Source organism: Pan paniscus, chromosome Y, assembly GCF_029289425.2.
Source record: "Pan paniscus chromosome Y, NHGRI_mPanPan1-v2.0_pri, whole genome shotgun sequence".
Taxonomy (NCBI): domain Eukaryota; kingdom Metazoa; phylum Chordata; class Mammalia; order Primates; family Hominidae; genus Pan; species Pan paniscus.
This window is the reverse complement of record NC_073273.2, coordinates 33,453,888-33,476,949: the sequence shown is the minus strand read 5'-3', so window position 1 is coordinate 33,476,949 and position 23,062 is coordinate 33,453,888. Positions and strand designations below refer to the sequence as shown.

General features: G+C 41.3%; 1 long non-coding RNA gene across 1 annotated transcript; it reads right to left on the bottom strand.

The window, feature by feature from the left end:
- Nucleotides 1-1,239: 1,239 nt before the first annotated feature.
- LOC129395561 (uncharacterized) lies at nt 1,240-23,045 on the bottom strand. The gene is made up of 3 exons (XR_008622939.2): nt 22,529-23,045; nt 12,456-12,546; nt 1,240-4,613 (listed from the first exon to the last, which is right to left on the bottom strand). It is a non-coding gene; the product is annotated as an uncharacterized LOC129395561 (long non-coding RNA).
- Nucleotides 23,046-23,062: the final 17 nt, after the last annotated feature.

Here is a 23,062-nt window from a genome sequence, read left to right as displayed (position 1 = left end):
TGTCAGTATTTGTGGCCAACAGAAAATATGACATAATGCATATTTGGAATTTTAAGCCACTACACATTGAGCTAATGAGTAGAATTATTTTTTTCTAATTTTATTTACAGATTGCTCCTAGTTAGTGTATAAAAGTGCAATTTAATACTGTGCATTTATCTTGTATCTTGTGACTTACTGAACTCATTTATTAGTTCCAGTTGATTTTTGTAAACTCTTTAAAAATCGTTGCATATAAGTTGATGCCATTTACAATAAAAGTTTATTTTATAAATTTAGAATTGTTTTATTTGTTTTTATTATATAATTTCTCTGCCTAACACCTTTAGTTCAATTTAGTAGAGTAGCAAAAGTAGCCATGCTTATCTGTTTCCCAGACTGTGAGGCAAAGCTCCTAGTCTTTCATCAGCAAGTTTAATATTAGTGGGAAACTTTTATGAATCCTTTTTAGTAGTTCTAGTGAGTTTTTTCTTCCTAGCATGTTAAGGATTTTATAATGAATCAGTGTTATTTGTATCACAAGCTTTCCTGTTTTTATTAAAAGGATCATTTTATGTTCTTCAGTTGTGTATTAAATTTTTGGTTTTTAGATATTAAGCCATTTCATTTGTAAAAAGATTGTACTTGGCCACGGTGTATAATTACTTTTATGTGTTTCTGTATTTAATTTACTAGTACTTTTTTAGAATTATGTGTCTTTATTCATCAGCCGTATGTACCCATATTATTCCTAACACATGTTGGGTTTGTCTGTCTTTGGTATAGTAATATTGGCCTCATAAAGTAATTAAGGGTTGTTTATCTCTTATCTATGTATGGTGTGTATTTGTAAAGGATTGGTATTTTGTTAAATATTTTGTATAATTTAATAGTTAAAATATTTGACTCTGATTTTTCTTTGTGGTAAGATTTTTACAATAATTTAATCTTTTATTATAGGTCTTATATCTTCCACTTCTTGAGCTTCATTTGTTAAATTGGGCCTATCAAGTTATTTACTTCTAATTTGTAACAATCCATGTTTCCAGATCTAGGCAGCTGGCATGCCTGTTATGTGGGATAATGTAGATTTGTGAAAGTTTTATGTATTATGTGGGATAATGTAGCTTTGTTACAATCAATAAATAGTCACGTTTTTCCTCTGCTTAAGGATTGAGACTATAATTTTTATACTTCATACTTGCATGCATTGCCTGAGTCAAAAAAGCTATTACATCTAAAAGAAAACAGTGAAGCATATCATTTGACATGAAGTTTTATCAAAATGACACATTAGCCTACCCCCTTTTTCACAAATATTTAGAAAAGAATAAATTTAAATAAGATTACAAAATAATTTAGTAAATAAAGAATAGTACAACCAATAAAATTTTAATGAATCAGGGTTATTAGTACTTAGTAGCCCCTACAATGTTTTAGAAACTATTCACAGTCATTTACACACATATAATTAATAGCTGAGTCTAAAATATATAACACAGAAATTTGTTAATAATGACAAATTGAAATATTTACAATTATATTAAATGACATTAAGACCATCAGAAATCAAATGTTTAACATACAGTAACTAAATAAAGACAAGTAATGATAACTTTATTCAAAAGTTTGATTACTAGCAAGAGAGAAAAATTAATAAAATTTTTCAGCAGTGAACCAAAGATACACACTGTATGACAGAGGGGGAAAATAAATGGCAAGGGTTTAGGCCTAACGATATCATTCATTTTATGAGAGCAGAAATTCAACAGGTCATATCTTTTAGGACACTAAAATGACAGTAGAAATTCTAAATTGTACTCAACAAGTAATATTTAGCCATGCACAAATTTTGTTTCTTTAAATTAATTTATAAAATAAATAGAAGATTCCACGAATTATTTTTGTGAGGTCAAGGACATACTAAAAGGAAGCACAGTGACTAGAGTCAAAAGACTTGAAATAAGATAAGTCATTCTATCAACTTAATGTTTTACAAAAACAGTAGTTCTCTTTGTATCTAGGTCAGTTCTGTTCACTGCAGTTAAGTATATATTTTCAAAAAGGCACATAAAATTTTAAGTATCAAAAGAACTACCCTTTACAAGTGACTATTACTACATATTTGAGAGAGATGTTTTGAATGAAGAAACGGAATATCTCATAAGATGTGGTTGTATGCTGCCCAATGCCTATGAAATATTCTACTCATGTGTGCACTGCATATTTGTGCTTTAAGAAGAAAAGGCTACATATTTTTTAAATATTTTAGTGTAGACAAGTAAAAGTTCTCAAGAAGTTACAAGAACCATGAAAATAATGAATACAGTTTAAAAATATATAAGCACTTGATGAAAGCTAAAGTAAATCAAGAGAATAAGCCAGAGAAGTAATCAAACTGAAAAAAAGTGGTCCCTTCAGATACTGATAGATTACAAGGATGTCAAGTCTGTGTGCTGTCCACCTTCCTCCAAGGGAAAATGGAATAAGCACAGAAATAACATGACTACAGACATCTCAAATGTGATATTTCCCAAATATTGGAACCAAGTTAAAAACAGAAGAACACAAGTAAATAAAAAGAAATTTCTGAAGAAAAACTAGGCCACCATTTTCCATATTAAAATAGCATATTTGAATCACAGCTCGGTAGAATGTAAAGAATAAAAAAATTAAGAAAATGTATAGGTGAAACACTAAACAGAGATAAAAAGATTAGTAAAGCTGAATAATGAATAGAATGAATATAACCAAATATAGTAAAGAGAGATGACATATTATAAGATATAGTTTTAACAAGATAAAAGCTGGGATGAGACGCTAAACATGTTAATTATTTCATTAGAACAAAAAGTATGAATGAGGCAGAGTAAATAAGCCCAGCCAGATCCAAGATTTGGGAAAAGAAAATCTTTCCCTCTATGGAAGCAGCCACAAGTATACATTGCAGAGGGCCCAGATCAGAGAGGAATGAGAAGTGGTTGCCATTCTTGCAATCAGTGTTATGTGTTTTCTTGCAGCTGAGGTTTATATAACTGTTCTAAGTCCAGTAAATTGTCTATAGTTGCACAGCTATTAAGAGGCTGAGACGGCAGTCAGGACCAACTCTGCTAAATGTTCATAAACTACTCTATCTCGTGGAACTTCTCTGGATCTTGGAGACTCTGGAGAGTGACACTTCTGCAAACAGAGGCATAATTTATTTGAGATTTTTATCCATCTGTTATTATCCTTTACCATTAGGAACAATCTCCTCTGAAAAATGCTTCTGAACCACCTTAGAAGGTCTTTTAATAGTTTGGGAAAGTGGGGCAGGGCAAGGTGGCTCACGCCTGTAATCCCAGCACTTTGGGAGGCTGAGATGGGTGAATCATGAAGTCAGGAGATCAAGACCATCCTGGATAATACGGTGAAACCTCGTCTCTACTAAAAATACAAAACAGTAGTCGGGCGTGGTGGCAGGTGCCTGTAGTCCCAGCTACTTGGGAGCCTGAGGCAGGAGAATGGCATGAACATGGGAGGTGGAGCTTGCAGTGAGCCAAGATAGCACCACTGCACTCCAGCTGGGAGACAGAGCAAGACTCCATCTCAAAAAAAAAAAAAGTTTGGGAAAATGGCTGAGGGTTGAGGTTAGAAATGCAAGGTAAAACATTATGTTATTTATTTTACATCATAGAAGAAATCTGAAAACACATAGAATGCATTCCACTATTCATAATTTTTTTTGAGTAATTTCAGGCTATGTTTTTGACATAGACTAAGTTAAATTACTGTGCCAGAGACAATTTCATCTCTAAAAGAAAGTGACATAAAAATAGATCTGCAAAGATACATTTTCTCCTGCTGCAATTTAACTAAACAGCTGAGTGCATCTTCAAGTTGTACTTTGAGTTCAGTAAGATAAATCTGTTTTTTAAGACTCCAAATCTAGCACTAACAATGGGTCAAATCCCTGCAACAGACATGAAAATCACAAAGAGCTAATGCGTTCCTCATCCTGAAATTCTCGCTGCCAGCACAGCAGTCTGAAGTTGACCTGGGTCAATTGAGCTCGGTTGCGGGGAGTGGAGTCCACCATCACTGAGGCTTTAGTAGACAGTTTTCCCCTGACAATGCCAAGGAGGCTGGGAGGTCTGGGTCAGGTGCAGCAAAGTGGCTGTGGCACACTGCTTCTTTAGATTCCTCCTCACTGGGCAGGACATATTTGAAGGAAAGGTAACAGCCCTAGTTAGAGGCTTACACAGAAAACCTCCATCTCCCTGGGACAGAGCACATGGGGGAAGGGGCGGCTGTGGGTGCAGCTTCAGTGGATTTCATCATTCCTGCCTCCCGGCTCTGAAGAGAGCAGCTGATCTTGACTAGAGGGATTCTGCCAGCACAGTGCACCAGCTCTGCTAAGAGGCAGACTGTCTTCTCAAGTGGGTTCCCCATGACTCCTGACTGGGAGAAACCTCCTAACAGGGGTGGACAGACACCTCATACAAAAGTGCTCCAGCTGGCATTGGGCGGGTATCCTCTTGGGATGAAGTTTCCACAGGAAGGAGAAGGCAGCAATCTTTGCTGTTCTGCAGCCTTTACTGGTGATACCCAGGTGAACAGGGTCTGGATTGGACCTCCAGCAAACTGCATTGGACCTGCAGAAGAACGTTGCTGTTAGAAGAAAAACTGACAAACAACAGCAACATCAACAGGAAGGACCCACCGCCAAAAAAAACCCCATCCAAAGGTCATCAGCCCCAAAGTAGATAAATCCATGAAGATGAGGAAAAATCAGCACAAAAATGCTAAAATTTCCAGAAACCAGAATGCCTTTTCTCCTCCAAATGATCACAACCCCTCTCCAGCAGTGGCACAAAACTGGATGGAGAATGAGATTGAAGAATTGACAGAAGTAGGCTTCAGAAGGTGGGTAATAATAAACTACTCTGAGCTAAAGAAGCATGTTCTAACCCAATGCAAAGAAGCTAAGTATCTTGATAAAAGGTTATAGGAACTGCTAATTAGAATAACCAGCTTAGAGATAAACATAAATGGCCTGATGGAGCTAAACAAAGGCTTTAAGATATATGGGACTATATGAAAAGACCAAACCCACGATTGGTTGGTATACCTCAAAGTGACGGGAAGAATGGATTCAAGCTAGAAAACAAACTTCTGGATATTATCCAAGAGAACTTCCTCAACCTAGCAAGACAAACCAACATTCAAATTCAGGAAATACAGAGAACATCACTAAGATACTCCTTGAGAAGAGCAACTCCAAGACACATAATCCCCAGACTCTCCAAGGTTGAAATGGAGGAAATAATGTTAAGGGCAGACAGAGAGAGAGGTCAGGTTACCTACAAATGGAGGCCCATGAGACTAACAGCAGATCTCTCTGCAGAAACCCTACAAGCCAGAAGAGAGTGGGGGCCAATATTCAACATTCTTAAATAAAAGAATTTTCAACTCAGAATTTCATGTCCAGCCAAACTAATCTTCAAAAGCAAAGGGGAAATAAAATCCTTCACAGACAAGCAAATGCTGAGGGATTATGTCACCACCAGGCATGCCTTACAGAAGCTCCTGAAGGAAGCACTAAATATGGAAAGGAAAATATGGTACACCACTGCAAAAGTACACCAAAATATAAAGACCAATCGATACTATGAAAAAACTGCATCAACGAATGTGCAAAATAACCAGCTAGCATCATGATAACAGGATCAAATTCACACATAACAGTATTAACCATAAATGTAAATGGGCTAAATGTCTCAATTAAGAGACACAGACTGGCAAACTGGTTAAACAGTCAAGACCCTTTGTTGTGCTGTATTCAGGAGTCACATCTCACATGCAAAGACACACATAGGCTCAAAATAAAGGGAAGCAGAAATGGCATATGAAAAGCAAAAAAAAAGCAAAAAAAAAAAAAAAAAAAACAAGACAAGGTTTCAATCCTAGTTTCTTATAAAACAGACTTTAAACCAAGATGAAAAAAGACAAAGAAGGGCACTGCATAAAGGTAAAGGGATCGATGCAACAAGAAGAGCTAACTATCCTAAATATATACCTACCCAACAGAGGAGCACTGAGATTCATAAAACAAGTTCTTAGAGACCTATAAAGAGACTTCGACTCCCACACAATAATACTGGGAAGTTTTAACACCCCACTCCCAATATTAGACAGATCAATGAGACAGAAAATTAACAAGGATATTCAGGATTTGAAATCAGCTCTGGACTAAGTGGACCTAATAGACAACTACAGAACTCTCCATGCCAGACAAACAGAATATACATTCTTCTCCAGGCCACATAGCACATATTCTAAAATTGACCACATAATTGGAAGCAAAACACTCCTCAACAAATGCAAAATGATGGAAATCATAACAAACTGTCTCTCAGACCACAGTGCAATCAAATCAGAACTCAGGATTAAGAAACTTACTCAAAACCGCATAAATACATGGAAATTGAACAACCTGCTCCTGAATGACTACTGAGTAAATAACAAAATTAAGGGAGAAATTAAGTTTTTTTTGAAACAAATGAGAACAAAGAGACAATGTACAAGAATCTCTGGGACACAGATAAAGCAGTTTTAAGGGGGGATATGCTGGCACTAAATGCCCACAACAGAAAGCTGGAATGATCTAAAATCGACACCCTAACATCACAATTAAAATAACTAGAGAATCAAGAGGAAACAAATTCAAAAACTAGCCGAAGAAAAGAAACGACTAAGATCGGAGCAGAACTGAAGGAGATAGAGACAAGAAAAACTGTTCAAAATCAATGATTCCACTAGCTGGTTTTTTGAAAAGATTAACAAAATACATGGACCACTAGCTAGACTAATAAAAAAGAAAAGAGAGAAGAATCAAATAGACACATTAAAAAATGATAAATGGGATATCACCACTGATTCCACAGAAATAAAAACTACCATGAGAGAATACTATAAACATCTCTACACAAATAAACTAGAAAATATCGAAGAAATGGATAAATTTCTGGACATGTACACTTTCCCAATACTAAACCAGGAAGAAGTTGAATCCCTGAATAGACCAATAACAAGTTCTGAAATTGAGGAAGTAATTAATAGCCTACCAATAAAAAAACACTGAGAACCAGATGGATTCACAGCCGAATTTTACCAGAAGTGTAAAGAGAAGCTGGTAACATTCCTTCTTAAACTATTCCAAACAATTGAAAAGGAGGGACTCCTCCCTAATTCATTTTATGAGGTCAGCATCATTCTGATACCAAAACCTGGCAAAGACACAACCGCAACAAAAATTTCAGGCCAATATCCCTGAGGAACATCGATGTAAAAATCCTCAATAAAATACTGGCAAACCAAATCCAGCAGCACATCAAAAATGTTATCCACCATGATCATGTCAGCTTCATCCCTGGGATTCAAGGCTGGTTCCACATATGCAAATCAATAAATGTAATCCATCACATAAACAGAACCAGTGACAGAAACCACAGGATTTTCTCAATAGATGCAGAAAAGGCCTTTGATAAAACTTAATATCCCTTCATGTTAAAACCTCTAAATAAACTATGTGTTGACGGAAAAAATCCCAAAATAATCAGAGCTGTTTATAACAAACCCCTAGCCAATATCATACTTAATAGGTAAGTGCCAGAAGAATTCCTTTTGAAAACCAGCACAAGACAAGGATGTCCTCTCTCAGCACTCCTATTCAAGATAGTATTGGAAGTTCTGGCCAGGGTAATCAAGCAAGAGAAAGAAATAAAGGGTATGCAAATAGGAAGAGAGGAAGTCGTACTGGTACCAAAACAGATATATAGACCGAAGGAACAGAACAGAGACCTTAGATTACAGGGATACGGAGGAAGCTGGAAGCCATCATTCTCAGCAAAATAACAGGAACAGAAAACCAAACACCACATGTTCTCACTCATAAGTGAAAGTTGAACAATGAAAACACATGGACACACGGAGGGGAACATCACACATCGGGGCTTGTCAGGGGGCATAGTGAAGGAGAGCATTAGGACAAATACCTAATATATGTGGGGCTTAAAACCTAGCTGACAGTTTGACAGGTGCAGCAAGCCACCATGGCAAATGTAAACCTATGTAACAAACCTGCACATTCTGTGCATGTATCCCAGAACTTAAATTATAAATAAATAAATAAATCTCCAGCAAGGAAGGAAACCAGAGAACAGGTTAGAGTCCTGCTATTCACATCTGAGTACACAGACTCAGTCCCCAACTCTCTTATTTTTATTCTGCCAGCTATGACCTGAATATGAACATAACAGACACACAAGAGTTCCAACACCTGACAATCTGCTTCTGCCCAAGAAGAGTGCCCTCCCTTTTGTCCATACGGCAACTCATGGTACTGAGAAGTGGCATGGGGCTGCCCAGATGAGATGATGAGAGAGGCCTGCCCTGGATGGACCTGTCCTGGGCTGCTCTGTGTTATCTGTAGGTGCACCTGGCCAATGGCCAGGGGTATCAGGAATGAGGGCTGAGTTGATATCTGTGTTATCAGACAAGGTTTTTACATTGAGCCTTTGTAAGGCTAGAACTCAGAATTATCAGGGCACAATGAAAGGACATCTCACTCTCTTGAGCATCTCTCACCAACAGAGGTGAATACAGAGCTGTCTCAAGAATGTGGGTTCCTGGTTTCTTAACTGCTGTGGGGTTCTGTCACCAGGAAAGTGTGTTAAACTCTTCAAGGTTCCATCCACTGGGCCCCTTCTTTCTGTAAGACCTACCCAAAGGCCCTACTATGCTACTGATTGCTCAGTCTCCTCTTCCATGTGAACTCTTTATTTGTACACAGTTATGCAAACACAACTTCCCCTTAATTCCCTGGAAAGGCCTACATGCAGCCTGGGTTCCAGGATATGAGACAGCTGGAACATAACCTTGTTTTTCTTATCATCTCTAGGACCTAATAAAAGTCACTCTGTATTTGAGGCTTCCCCAGCCTCCTAGCGTGCACAGTGGGGATAATGTTATCTACTTCCTAGGGAATGTATCAGAGGTATATAAGATAAAACATAAAAATCGTTGTGTGGTTTCACCTGTAAATAACACACACACTTAGAGGTGGAAGCATTAGGAGAATAGGTGTGAGGTAGCATGGGCCACAACTCAAGTAGGCCTGGGGTCTAGCAGTGTAATCTTGGGAAAGTCACTTCCCCACTGGGCTTCAGTTTCATTCTGAAACTGAAGTATGAGGTTGAAATTAAATGTAGATATCATCCTCTGGCATTGATATTGTTTAGCTGTCTGCCCCCACACAAACCTTATTTTGTATTATAACCTCCAGGTGTTAAGGGAGAGAACTGAGGGGAGTTGATTGGATTATGGGGACGGGTTTTACTCATGCTGCTCTTGTGATAGTGAGTTCTCACGAGATCTGATGGTTTCATAAGTATCTGGTATATCCCCTGCTCTCACTCACTTCACCTGTTGGCCACCATAATTGGAAGTTTTCTGAGCCTCTCCCACCCAATCTTGAGGAACTGTGAGTCAATTATCCTCTTTTCTTTATAAATTACCCAGTCTCAGGTATTCCATCATTGCGGTATAAGAATGGACTAATACAAGCATTAAACTTTCTAGTGCCTTCTTATTATATATAGAATTATATCCATGTGCCTTATCTCACCTATGTCGGGGAAAGCCTTCACAAAGTCTCCCAGCACTAGGTGGTTAGTGACTCAGTTTGTAATTAAACAAAATGGCCTACTGCTTGATGTCAGTAGTATGGCACTTGGGTTTTGAGAAAAATGGCATCTTGTTGTAGGTTGGCCAACAGGAGATAGAAGTCCAGCTCAAATCGGTTTTCTTATATAGGCTTTAAGGTGTTGATTAAAAAAAGCTTAAGAAGTGGGCTCTGGATTAGGAGGGGACTGCTGGAAGAAAAGTAGTAATATGGAAAGTCATGAGACATGCACAGTCATCTCCTCTTGCTTCCTCACAGGTCACATGAATATTCAGGGAGAGTTAGTATGAAACATGCAGTGGAAATTTGGGCTCTAACATCAGCAAACTCATTCTCCATGGACTTCAGTTGACCATATTGGTTCCAACAAATTCCAGCCAATTTTTAAAAATCTTATAAGCAGAGGAAACGTAAGTGTTTCAACAAGCTGTTTCTTATCTTTCATTCTAAATATCCAATTTTTAAAGTCTTTTTTTTTTTTTGATAGTTTGGAGGCACAAATTCAGCTTTTGTCGAATGGAATACACAATAGTGTATGACTTTTGTATTAGTTCAGGCTGCTATACCAAAGAACCATGAACTAGACAGCTTATAGACAACAGGATTTAATTTCTCACACTCCTAGGGGTTAGAAACTTGAGATCAGGGTATTAGCATGGTTGAGCTCTGGTGATGACTCTTCTGAATTTCAGACTGCACACATCAAGTTTTATTTTCATTTGGTAGGAGACAGACATCCCCCTGGGGTTTCTTGTATAAAGCCAATAATCTCAATCATCATGGCCTCAACCTCAGGAGTTAATTACAACCTATCTCCTTATAGCATTACACGGGGGGTTACAATTTTAATACAAATTATTGTAACTCTCAAGATTTTTTTTAAAGCTGTCATTATTCCTCCTACTGGGTTTTTCCTATTTGCTTCCTCAGTCTTTCCCTTTCTTTCTGTCTCTTTTTGTGTGAACCTGTTTGCCTAATTCTGTCTCTCAATTGTATTCCTCGAACAGAGGAAGCAAGCTCCAATGCTATGAGATGCTCTATGTACAGACGCACATAACAAAGAACGGAGAGAGTGCTCAGGCCAGTAGACAGAAGTAAGGTCATGCTCTCAGTCTACACTTAACCCTGCCAATTTTCACAAGCATGAGCTTAAAGTCTGATGCTTTCCTGGTCCACCTTCAGTTGAGATCACTTCCCCAATCTCATAAGGGACGTGAAGGCAGAGGCAGCTAACTAAACTGTGTCCAGATTCTGGTCCACACAAATTGTGAGATAGTATATACTATTGAAAGGTGCTAAGTTTTAGGGCCATGTTGTCAGAAGGAGCAGATATCTAGCCTCATCTCCCGAGCCCCAGGATTCTCCATGCTTCTGCTTATCTCTTCCTCAGGCTGTCTGTACCATATTGGTCCCTTTCTAATCTCTGCCAAACTCACACCTGTAAGACTCTTCACCAAGGGTGGCTTCTCGCTGACACATTCTTGTGCAGAGATGCCTCCCTGTTGTCATTCTCATCATGGATTAAAGATCACCTCAGTGAGGCCTTTGGGTACCCACATGCAATGACTTTGCAGCTCTTCTCAACATTCTACTTTATATGATAGTCCTTGCTCTTTTCTTTTATATATACTTGCTTTAGTGCTTTTGTCGAGCTGTCTTCAGACTGTTCTGTCCTCAGAGGGGCATGCAGCCATGATGTAATCATTTTCTGTGCTACATGTTGGGCCCACCAAGGTAGCTGGCAAAGGGTGAGTGCAAGGGAAAAGAGATTGGCTAAGTGGGCAATGTGGAAACTGTTGATAATAACATGAGGTGTGTGACTCTTACTTGCTCCAGCTGCTCCGGCAAATCTCAATAGGCACCAGAAACACAGCAGGCTGTAACCACCTCAAGGCCATCACTAACACTGCAGCCCCATGCAGGGACATTATGGAAAAAAATCAGGTACCATTTTTTTGCGTCCTCAAGACACTGACTCTTTAGAGTTCCAGGGGACAAAGGAGCAGGATCAGAAGGCTCCAAGTACAATGAGTGACCTTGGAATCCTCCATTGCCCTCTCTTTGCCTCCACCATTTGGGGTGTGCTATTTACTCATGAGGCACCCTCCCCTTATCCAGGGAAATTATTTAAAACGACTTTCAAATGAGGAGCTCGAAAACCCAACAGGAACTGGCATTTTCCCGTGACTTCAGAGTCAGGGTCCAGTGCTGTGGCACGTTTAGCTCTATCCCATCTTTATCTACCCAAAATCCCTCTGGAGTGGCCATGCCTCTGCCTGATTTGAAGGGCCTCAGGGAGTAGAAGCATTTTTGCAGAGTCTCAGAGCAAAGAGTCTTAGTTCACCAATGAAGAACCAAGGCTGGCAGACACTTATGAGTATGTGAAACAATCGAGGTTACCCACTTCGAGCACCCCTATTTATGAGGAAGAAAACAGTCTTTTCTGTAGCCATTGTCTACATTAGGCTGAGGTGGAGCATAGCTCATTTTACTTCCAGCTCTCCACAGAGGTGGATGCAGAACCGCAGTCCTGTCCTCTTGAAACCGACCTGGAGAGGACCTCAGGTGAAGCACAACCCTGGAACTGCTCATTCTCTGTGCCCCTGGATATGTATCTAGGGAAGCGGATGCCCTTGCCTTATGGCACATCTGTCCACCCAGCTATTCATTTGTAATACATGGCCTTTAATACTTTGAAGTGAATTTATTTTCACCTAATTTGTTGAGAATTTTTATCATAAAGCGATGTTACCTTTTGGAAAAAAGTTTTCTTCATCTATTTAAATGTTATGCTTGATCCTGGGTCTGTCATTCTGATCAGAAGCTGACAGGTGCATCCATTCCTAGAGAAGAGCATGAGAACGTCAGATCTCACGTTCCGTGAACATGACCTGCTTATGATGTCCACTCTCAGTGTCTGACTCCCTGAAGTAAATTGTGGCCCAGGAACTGTCATCTGCTGTCTTCACTGAATTATGCCAAATGTCTGAAAACTGCATTATATATACGTGATGAATAAATAAGCCCTAACTACAACCTCTTTAGCTATGTCTGAGTGTGCCTGGGGCACACTCAGAGAGATAACAGGATCTCTCTGTTTCAAGGACAAAGTTCAGCTAACAGGAAGCTCAAACGCCCTTTACAAATGTAAGAACATGTTTGTTTTCTATATAATTGTCCAATTATAGAGGGACATGAGTCATTGTGACATGAAAGACCTTCTGGGGTGAAAGAAGAGAAAAAAAATAATAAATACAAACAATCAGAGCATGCCCCAGCAGCCTTTCCACAAAGCCAAGCATTAGGGATCCACTTTTCATGTTTTATGCCATTCATTTCTCACAAAAACCATATAAGGTTGTGGGGGAAAGTTAAATATTCAATTTGAATTCAATTGAACATGGACAAAAGCAATGGTCACTAAGTCCCAGAACAGGTTGCATGAGCCGCTTGAAGCATTCGTCCAGCACTGTTTTGGAGAAGTATCTGTTTCAATCTATTCCTATATGTTATTGAAAAACAACAGACAATTGCAAAAACAAGTTAACCTTTTCATGTTCCTTGAGCCCAGTTGTGAAGAGCCCTCGTGACTGGGCCTCATGCCAAACAACTCATTCCAAAAAGAGCTAGGGCCCTAGGCCACGCCGAAAGTTCATAAGATCTCTTCTTGTCTGTGCACGGACGGGTGACCTACTCTGGAGTCGAGGCTATTGCTTCCCCGTCTGGTAATGAATCCTCCGCAGTCTGGTAAATGTAAATATGTATATATGTTTCCCTTCTCCCCTTCCCATTGCAATTTGCTTATTATAGCTGCACTGCCATTTGCATGAGATAAGGCTTGTTTACCCTTAAAGGTTTTTTTGTGTGTGTGTTTTCTTCTCCCCTTGCACGTCTCTCGTACAGAACAGAGGCTCATTTTACAATTCTCTATAGAGAATTGCAACTGCAAATTGAGGCTGATAAAGATGCACTGGTATCCTAAGATACAGTTAGTAGCTGGCAGAGTCACCACTGTGCCTTGGAGAAGACATATGCTCAACTACTACACAGCTGGTCCAGAAACTATAGAGTGGTGGGGAAGTCCTGGTAAAAGTTGAGAAAAATGTTAAAGAAGAAGAGAGTTTGACCCTGGAAGGTGCTGTCAGGGACTTTGTCAGCTTCTCCGTTGTGCCTGGTTTGGCGCATTGGCATCATTCACACCTCTAGGTTCAGAATAGACTCATTTCCTCTTGGGGAGGGGACAAGACCTTTCTTGGCAAGACCATGAAACACCAGAGGCCTGGAATGTGGAGCTCAGATCAGGAAATCCCCATCCTTCAGAGATTTGGGCATGTGGAGGACATGGGTGTTTATGGTGAAAAAGATTTTAGGCCTCTGATATCAAACTTAATGTGCAGGTAGAGAATAATTAAACCATGAATACATTCAAGGCCTTCACGATATCATATCAGCTGTAAGACAACAGCACCCACTTGTATTAATAATCTTTATGAAGAACATTATCCCAGAGAATTCTCAAAAAAACATTCTCAGTCTACAAATGAGAAAACAAGGCTCTGTGATGTCAAATGGCTGCTCAGAAAAACACAGGTAAGAATGAGAATCTTCCACGGTGAGGGTTGCATGAAATTCCCTTTAAGCTACCTGAGGCTCTATGTCTGTCCCTGACATAGAGGAAAGGGCATGGGGAAGCCTCACTTTCTTTCTATTTTAGAGACAGGGCACAGGACAAGATACCCTAAGACAACCCTTTTGACTTAAAGCAACTTAACTGGGTCTTTTAAAACCTTAAAAGGAGTCTTGAGAAACAACTACAGCAACCCCACACCTGACAAAGGTGTCAGTGCTCGGGGACTCCAAGGTGAGAGAAACCCCTCAGAGGGCCAAGGAATTGAGCAGGTTAACTGAGGGAACAGAAAATCCAAATAGGTATAAATCAACTGAAAGGTAACTCAAATATATCAGTTGAAAAATTGAAATAGAAACATAATTTTTTGCCACATAGATAGCAGATTGACAAAAAAATTAAAAGAATGTTAACATCCAAGGGGGTCTGGATACACAAAAGTAGATAAATTCAGAAACTACTATTTACAGTATACCTTTCACAACCCTTTTGGAATATATTCCGGCTTTACCTATTAAAACTTTACACTTTCCTACTCTTTCACTGAGTAATCATTTTCCTGGGAGACTATAATCTACAAGGGATTAGTAAATGTTGTGAGCTAGATTGCATTCCCTTCCTAAAAATTATATGTTCATGTCCTAACACCTAGTGCCTCAGAACGTGACTATATTTGAACATATAGCCTCTGCAAATGTAGTTAAGTGAATTAATTGGGGTGCATCCTAATTCCAGATGACTGGAGCCCTTATTAGAAGAGGCAGGAAGGACAGAAAAGCACAAGAGAAGATCTTGTGAACACAGAGATAAAAGATGATCATCTACAAGCCAAGGATGGAGACCTCAGAGAAACCACACAGCCAGTAGCTTGAGGTTGGATTTCTAACTTCCAGAATTGTGAGACATTCCATTTTTGTCGTTAAAGAACTTCAGCCTGTGGTACTGTATTACGGAAGTCATAGCAAACTGTTACAGCCTATTAGGACACAGATAAGATATTCCCTGTAGCGGCCAGGCATGGTGGCTTACACCTGTAATCCCAGCACTTTGGGAGGCCAAGGCGAGTGGATCATGAGGTCAGGAGATGGAGACCATTCTAGCTAACATGGTGAAACTCTGTCTCTACCAAAAAAAAAAAAAAAAAAACACACACACACAGAAAAAAAATTATCTGGGCATGGTGACAGGCACCTGTAGTCCCAGCTACTCAGGAGGCTGAAGCAGGAGAACGGTGTGAACCCAGGAGGCGGAGTGCAGTGAGCAGAGGCTGTGCCACTGCACTCCAACCTGGGCAACAGAGCAAGACTCCGTATCAAAAAAAAAAAAAAAGTATATTCCCTGTAACATGGCTAAAGTGGAAATAGAATTTACTATGTCAGGCTCAACCAGTATTAAAAGGCTAAATTACTGAGGGAAAGGCTCCACTTATGGAATCTTATGAAGACATATGAGGGCAAATCTCCTGTCCTGATGAGGCTATAGAGGTGGGCTCTGGGAGACACATGTATAGAGTCTCATAAGACCCTTTTGCATAACTCCCACTTTTTGGGTAAAACCTCTCTCTGGTAACAGTGTGAACTTCTAAGACTTAGAGAAGGTCTGGCAAGGCAATGAAGCTGCCTGCTACAGGAAGTATCTGGGGTGGGTAGATATAACAATAAAAATAATAGCAACATGCAAAGATACTCACAACCTAATGTAAAGTAAAAACAACACAGAAGTGTTTCTTTTGACATTCCTGCAAGCATATGACTGGTTACTGTGCACCTAAGTTGCCATTATGGACTAATGGAGGCCAGATTCCTCTGGGAAGGAACTGTGGGTACTTAATGGAGAAAGCCCTAAATGGTTTCTGGGGAATCCTCACATTTGGGTCATGGTCCTGGGCTTCCCTGGTCTTTTCCATTTGGAGACCTCTCTGTGCCCACCTTGACTCCAGACTAGCACGGGCCATGGTTGTTGGCATGGTGCACCTGCCTTTTGTTCAATGAGATAGAGTAGTTGGACTCATCAAACAGCTCCTCAGGGATCTCCTGAATAGAGTTCTGCAAAGAGAGTGCCTGGAAGCCTGGCCAAGAGGCATCAATGGCATCCTGGCTTTCCCCGCAGAGGAAATTCCAGTTAGAAAGTCTACTCCCCATATCAGGCACATAGGAGCATTTGCATAGACCTCCAGCCAGGGAGAAAACAAGATGACAGCTTGAAGCCTTAGAATAAACATCTGAACAGACAAAGGTGATCCCCAGCACTCACCTTCCCCTCCTGCCAGCTGTAACCTGTGGTGTAAATTTGACAGGATTTTAGCCTCCCAATATCTGGAAACCTGCTCCTGTCAAGAAAGGACCCATTATCTCTTTCTTTCCCACGAGACGTGGAGATGAGGAGGGGTGTGTGGCTACCGAGATGATATCAAAGGTGAGGCCTGGCCTGGATAGGCCTGCCATGGATGGCCTTGTGTTATCCATGGGTAACCCCTTCCAAATGGCCAGAAGAGCCAGTGGTGCAGAATGAGCACTGTCTCCATCATAAAAAAAAGTTTCTCAGTTCAAGCCTTCCTGAGATGAGAGCCTCAGAAATTCAAGACATAGTAGGAGAACATCTTGCTGTCTTCACACTCTCCTTAGTAAATACAAGGCTGTCTCTAGAATGAGGGCTCCAGGTTACCAGAGTTCTCAACTTCCTTTGAGTTTGTAACTAAGGAAGTGAGGTCACTTCGAGATTCCATCACCTGCGCTCCTGTGTGGGAAAGGCACGAGGGGAAAAGAAAAGGCACCCACAATAGTTTTAAGGATAAACAGCCTTTATCCCAAGTGTATGGCAATGCAGACATGATAAGCAAATAATATAATAAGCAAATTGCAATGGGAAAGAGAGAAAGAAAAAATATATATGTATATTTATATGTATATTTTATATATATATACATATATATGCATCTATATATGTATATATACACATTTATATACATATATATGTATATTTACACTCACCAGACTATGGAGGATTCATTACCAGATTGGGAAGCAAAAGCCTGGGCTCCAGAGTCGGCCACCTGTCCATGTACAGAAAAGGAGAGGTCTCATGAAACCTCGGCACAGTCTGGAACCCTAGCTCTTTTCGTAATGGGTTGTTTGGCATGAGGCGCAGTCACAGGTGCCCTTCACAACTGGGCTCAAGGAACACAAAAGATCAACTTGTTTTTGCAGTTATCTGTTGTTTTTTCAATCACTAACGTATAGGAATGGATTGAAAGATTTCTCTGAAACAGCGCTGGATGAATACCTCAAGGGGCTCATACAACCTGTTCCAGGACTTGGTGACCATTGTTTGTGCTCATGTTCAATTGAGTTCATATTAAATATTTAACTTTTCCTCCACATTAGATTCCCAATTCTCAGAACCATGTCCACCACCACAGGGCCTGGCTGGGAATATTGTCACTCATAGAGTTTAGAAGATGCAATGCTGGTCAGTGGTGATGCTAGGGTGTTGGATGAGGACAGCTGGGACAGTCCCTCCAGGTTGAGGGAGGAGTTGGCCTCTCTTGCGGGGTCCTTGGCATGTCATTGCCCCTTTGGGCCTCTGTTTTCTTATGTGGAAAATGTAGGAATGATGAGCCTGTTGGGCAGGCCTCACAAGGCGATCATGGGGCTCAGGGAGAAAGAGAATCTGAGGGTGCTTGTGTCTGGCTCATCCTGAGAGGGATGATGGTGACAGCAATCATGACAGCCACATGAAACCGAGGTGTTAAGAGGCCTTGTGAGGTAGTTGGTTCCCACCACACTTTCCAGTTGAGGAAAGAGCTCAGGGAAACCCGACTGCATGCCCAAAATGACACATCCAGGGAGTGTTGGACCTGGGAGGGAGTCTAGAGTCAGAGCTCACTGGAGGTGGTCAGAGCACTAGACAAGCTGACTCAGGCCACTTATCCGTGTCCAAGGTTAGTGTGGCTGAGGCACAACTGAAAGAAGCATATTTTCACTGACCTTGTCCCTCATCCTAGCAGATGGAGACCTATAAGTTGTCTACCCTGTAGCGGAGCCCCAGAGAGCCCAGATGAAGCTGTGACAGCAGAAGGTGAATGTACCTGTAGTGGGGAAGGGCTCCAGGGTTTCAGAGAACACAGCTTATTTCTCCCAGCTGGAGACCTCCAAATCAAAAAAGCAGAGGGGCTTTCTACTCCAGCCCCTTTCTCCTGGGGCTGCAGTGCCTAAAACACCTTCATTAGACAGACCAGAGGAAGGCCTGGGAGAGCTGGGCTCCCTGTGGCTTTTAAAACAGGTGGAGCCAGGGACCACATGACCTTGTGGCTTATTAAAATCCCACCAAGGAGTTAATTATGGTGAGGTTAATGGCCATAGAGGACAGCTAATGGAAAGACATAGAGAATTGGGAAAAGAGAGCTGAGGGTTTTCAGCTACTCCAAGTGGGTAACCTAGGTAGAGGGCGCCAGGAGGCAGGGGTTTATAAGATTTCAGGGGACAGGACTTGGGTGGGCACCTGAGAGCAGGTGCTCCTCACCACTACCACTCTGATGGTGCAGGTGTCATGCCCTCTCTGGAGACATTCCTCACTGACCTGGTGATGCTGGACATTGCCATGAAGGAGTGTGTGGATGTGAGTGAGCCTGGAGCAGACGGGTCAGGGACCAGGATCCTGAGGTCTGGGAGAAGAGAGTCTTGAACTGAGTTCCTAGATCTCAGTCCTTGCCAAAATTTCTTGCAAGGGCCTCACAGCCCTCCCCACCCCGTAAACAGGGTATTTTACTCATGAGTGATGGAGGCTGCACAGCAGCCATCAGTCCCACTCCCTGAGTAGTGAAGCTGCAGAGCTGCAAGGCCTCTTTTGTGCACATTCCCTGACCCTGGTGGCTCTGGTGGTGGTGAAGCTTGGAAATCCCAGGAAATGGAGGCTACTCACGGACCAGCGGACCTTTCTGATGGTCTTTGGCTTTCTGTCTTCCAGAGAAATATGATCAAAACCCAGAAAAACACAAAGGTGAGCAGTAGCTGAAGTCCTCACTTTGCGGGAGGGTGGAGGTGGAAATCAGAAATCACCCTGGGCAGGACATTCCCTGGTCCCGTCTTCCACATCTAAGATTTATTGAAAGGGAGTAATACACAGAGAAGGAGGAGACCTATCCTAATGCAGGGTGCAGTCAGGGGAGTGAAGTTGATGACAAGTTCCTAGAGGAAGGGCTGTTTACATTCAACTCTGAGAACAAGTTAGGGCTGCATGATATTGGAGGAGAGGTGACAGCCTCTTAAAAGAAACACCCGATAGACCAGCCCTGCTCCCTTCTTCTTTTATAAGGCCCCTACAGAGTCTCTCACCCAGGCCCTGTCAGCATCCTGTCTTTCCCTCTGTCTCCAGAAGATTAAAGTCCTCCAGGAGATGCAGCGGTTCCAGATAGCTGGAAACAATCATCATCTTCAGACTCAAGAGGAATTTCTGGCTTGGTTCCAAGCCTGGAGCAGCACAATCAGAATAAAAGGCAAAGACCTAGCAGATGAGCAGAGGGCAGGAGGGGAGCCTGTCTTGCCGCCAGCCTCACACAGCCTGTGGCCATGGTTCCCTGGCCGGCATCAGGCCCTGTTGCAGCTGGACCCCAGCTGCTGGGGAGGAACTGGGGGACCTGAGGTGTAGCTTCTGGAACCTCACAGCTGTCACTCTTCTCTGAAGTTGCTATCCATAAAGAACAGGCTGTGATAAAATCTCAGAGCCCTTAAGTGCCTGTTGTTGGAATTGCTTTCATGGTTCACTGAAGTTTGTACTAAGCATGGGCTCTGGAAGTCAGGCTGCTCGAATAGGGTCCCAGCCGCACCATTGACCAGCCCTGCGAGTGGGGCAGAAAGCTCACTGCTCTGGCACTTGAGGCATCACGTCGTAAATTTAATGCACCCAATCCCCTTTTCACTGTTACCTACCTTTCTCTATAATCACCATGACCTGATCTCTGCTAGCATTTTTCTTAAAATGGATAAACATATGTTATATAGTATACATTATTCTTCCTCATGATTTTTTTGCTCTATTGTATGTTTCCACTCATAAGAGATATTTAGAGCAGTTAAGTTCATAGAAACACAAAGTAGAAGAGTAGTTCCCAGGGACTACACAAAGGGCAATGGGAAGGGAGTGCTGTTTACTGGGTACAGATCTTCAGTTTTAAAAGATTGAAAAAAAGTTCCTTATGAACGTGGACAATCGTTGCAAAACAATGTGAATGTATTTAATTTCTTTAAACTGCACACACACAAAACAATACTAAAATGGTTAATTTTATGTATTTTCATATTTTACTAAAATGTAAAAACTACTTTCTAAAATGAACAGACTATAGCTGCTTGCAAATGGTGGGTGAATATCACAAATGTAATGTTGCATAAAAGACAGTAGACATGCCAGCTTGGGCAACATGGTGAAACCCTGTCTCTACCAAAAACACAAAACAATTAGCCGGGCATGGTGGTGCAAGGCTGCGGTCCCAGTGACTCAAAAGGCTGAAGTGGAAGGATATCTTAAGCCTGGTAGGCAGAGGTTGCAGTCAGATCATGCCACTGCACACCAACCTGCAGAAAAGAAAGAAAGAAAAAAGAAGAGAGAAAGAAAGAAGGAAGGAAAAAGAAAGAAAGAAAGAAAGAAAGAAGAAAGAAAGAGAAAAAGAAAGAAAGAGAAAGAAAAGAGATAAAGAAAGACAGAAAGAAGAAAAGGAAAGAAAGAAGATAGAAAAGGAAAGAAAGAAAATAGATGTACAAGTATACATACTATATAATTTCATTTATATAAAATACTACAATCAAATAAAACTGAGGTTCTGACTTCCACTAACTGTGGAGTAGCTTGTTCAACTCTCACAAATAACGATGATGAAACTTGAATAAAATATATTATTTTAGAAAAACGCCTATGCATAATACATATATGACATATGTGTTTAACAAGTGAATGAAGATTTCAGCTATGCCCACTGTAGCGGAGATAAGCATTGGTTTGACACTAGCCCAATGAACCCTGTTTATAAAACAAAAGTCTTCAAGGTAAAACAACAAAATCCAGAGTTTCTATCTATAATTGTCATTTATAGTTTCTAGTACACAATTTTAAAATTCATAAGACTTGTAAAGAAACGTGAAAATGTAATCCATACACAATATCAAAAGCGGGCAGTAGAAGCTATCCTAGGATGTTGCAATCAGCAGACAAGAATTTGAAGGCAGTTTTTATGAATATGTTCATGGGGAAAAAAGAAAATATTCTGTTCATAAACAAACAGATGTGGAACTTCAGCAAAGAAATGAACTTATATATAAAAAAAAAAATAGATAAGGAAATGAAAAAAAATTTTGAGTTTGTCCACAGATTTAAAACAGAAGACACAGCAATAGAAATTATCAGTCTGGGAAAAAAAAGTACAAAAAGTTTAAAGGAAATGAACAGAGTTCTCGAGACCTGTGGAATGATTGAGTCTAAGGAGAAGGGAGAGACAAAAAAAAAAAAAAAAAATTAAATAGGGAACAAAAGCAAATCAAAAACTAATAGCGGAATACTTCCAAAAACTATCCAAATACCTAAATATTTATATCCAAAAGGTCAATAAATACAAAACAAAATACAAATAAAACCACAGCAAGGCCATATCGTGGTTTATGAAACAGTCAAGGCAGGAATTTTGCTTGACTTGCTATGATTTCTAATTGCTACTATTTATGGATACTATAGTAAATAGAATGGAAGATAGGTTATTCTCAGAGTTTTTTTTTTCTTTTTTTTGCAAAGATGACTTATTAAAGGTAGATGACTTTCCAGCTGTCGAAAGGGGCGTGGCAGGGGAGGGGCGAGGAGAAGGGTCGGGGCTGAGGGAGGGGCCCTGCAAAGGTCTGGGCGCGCCCAGCTCTCCGCGAGCAAGCGTTATGGCAATGCTGGGCAGGCTGTCGGAAGCTCCCGGGCTCTATCTTGTCAGAGAAAAATCAAACTTCAGGCACACAGTCGTGCAACTGGCACGTGGGGAGACTGTGTCACAATTACAAGTGAGACCACCTGCCCTGGCCATGCTGTCTCCTCGCACGCAGAAGTTTGGGAACAGATAGGCTCCCCACAGCAGGGAGGAATTGCACTGGAAACATGGAGGGGCGGAGGAGAAGATGAAATTTTCCCCGTAGTGTTGGAACTGTAGTCTCAGAGAAGATGAAACTTACCCCGTAGTGTTGGCACTGTAGTCTCAGATCCACTCCCAGCCTTTTTGTCGCGACAGTCGGACTATAATCCCAGCATGCGCTGGGCTTAGGGGCGGTGCCCAGCCCTGGAGGAAAGGTCAACAGGGTGGGTTCCCTGGCATGGCATCCTGGGAGTCATAGTCCTTAAACGGTTTCCAGCACGTCGATCGCAAGGCTACCGAACTACAATCCCGGGATGCACAGGGATTGGGGCGGTGTTTAACGCGCCGGGTGGGGGGGCGGGGGGAAGGATAGAGAGGCGCGTCCCTGGCCAGGCATGCTGGGAGTTGTGGTCTCTTAACGGTTTCCAGCGATTGGGCCCCGGCCTGCACACTACAATCCCAGCAGCCACCGGGCTTCGAGGCGGTGTGTAGCACTGGAGGGAAGGATAGGGAGGTGCGTCCTTAGCCAGGCGTGCTGGGAGTTATGGTCTCTTAACAGTTTCCAGTCCGTTGGTCTCAGGCCTACCTGACTACAATCCCAGCATGCGTTGGGCTTGGGGGCGGTGCGCAGCCC